The sequence below is a fragment of the Cariama cristata genome, unplaced genomic scaffold (assembly GCF_000690535.1).
Source record: "Cariama cristata isolate BGI_N322 unplaced genomic scaffold, ASM69053v1 scaffold6666, whole genome shotgun sequence".
NCBI lineage: Eukaryota > Metazoa > Chordata > Aves > Cariamiformes > Cariamidae > Cariama > Cariama cristata.
The window spans coordinates 2,619-3,235 of record NW_009622609.1 but is presented as its reverse complement, the minus strand read 5'-3'; the positions used below and the strand labels follow the sequence as shown (position 1 = coordinate 3,235).

General features: G+C 60.6%; 1 protein-coding gene across 1 annotated transcript in view; it reads left to right on the top strand.

Moving 5' to 3' along the window:
- Positions 1-617, top strand: part of LOC104163387 (heat shock factor protein 1-like) — a gene marked incomplete at both ends in the record, with an annotated part of 65,250 nt that overhangs the window by 64,185 nt on the left and 448 nt on the right.

Sequence of the window (617 nt, the reverse complement as noted above, 5' to 3'; positions counted from 1 at the left end):
AGCCCCGCGCTCCGGGTGGGCCGAGCCGTTTCCTCAGAGCTGGCCTGGTTTGGCTTGTGGACCGGCTTGTGGGGCTAGCACTCCGGGGCCATCCCGCCCAGCCCAGGCTTCCAGTTTCCAGGTGGCTGTGGAGGGAGCTCAGCTTTGACAAGATCCCGGCTTTCGGTGGCAAAGCTAGCTGAGATGAACGACAGCGTTCGTCCTCATCCTGGCCTTGCTGTTTGCCAGCAAGCGGGCTGTGATTTACCTGGGAGCTTGGTGCTGCTTCCCCCGTGCCCCGCCACCGAGACGGATGCCTGCCGGGAGCCGTGGGGGGACGTGCGCAGGTGGGGCTGCAGTGGGAAGGTTTGTTCCCCAGGTACGCGGAAGCAGCTTTAGTCCTCTCCATCCTTACCAGAAACTCCATCTTCTGAACAAATAACATTTTCCCCATTGCCAGGCCAGACGCGAAGGGTTTTTTTGCTGGCCAGCAGCGGTCCCCTGGAAACTTCTCCCCCAAAGCGAGGTGTTGCAGGGGAGAAGGCTTGTTGCCCTTTCTTTGTCCTGTGTCCGCAAGCAGGAGGTGACAAGCAGAGGCCATCCTTGCGTTTGGACTGAAAAAGGGGCCCAAGCTCCTG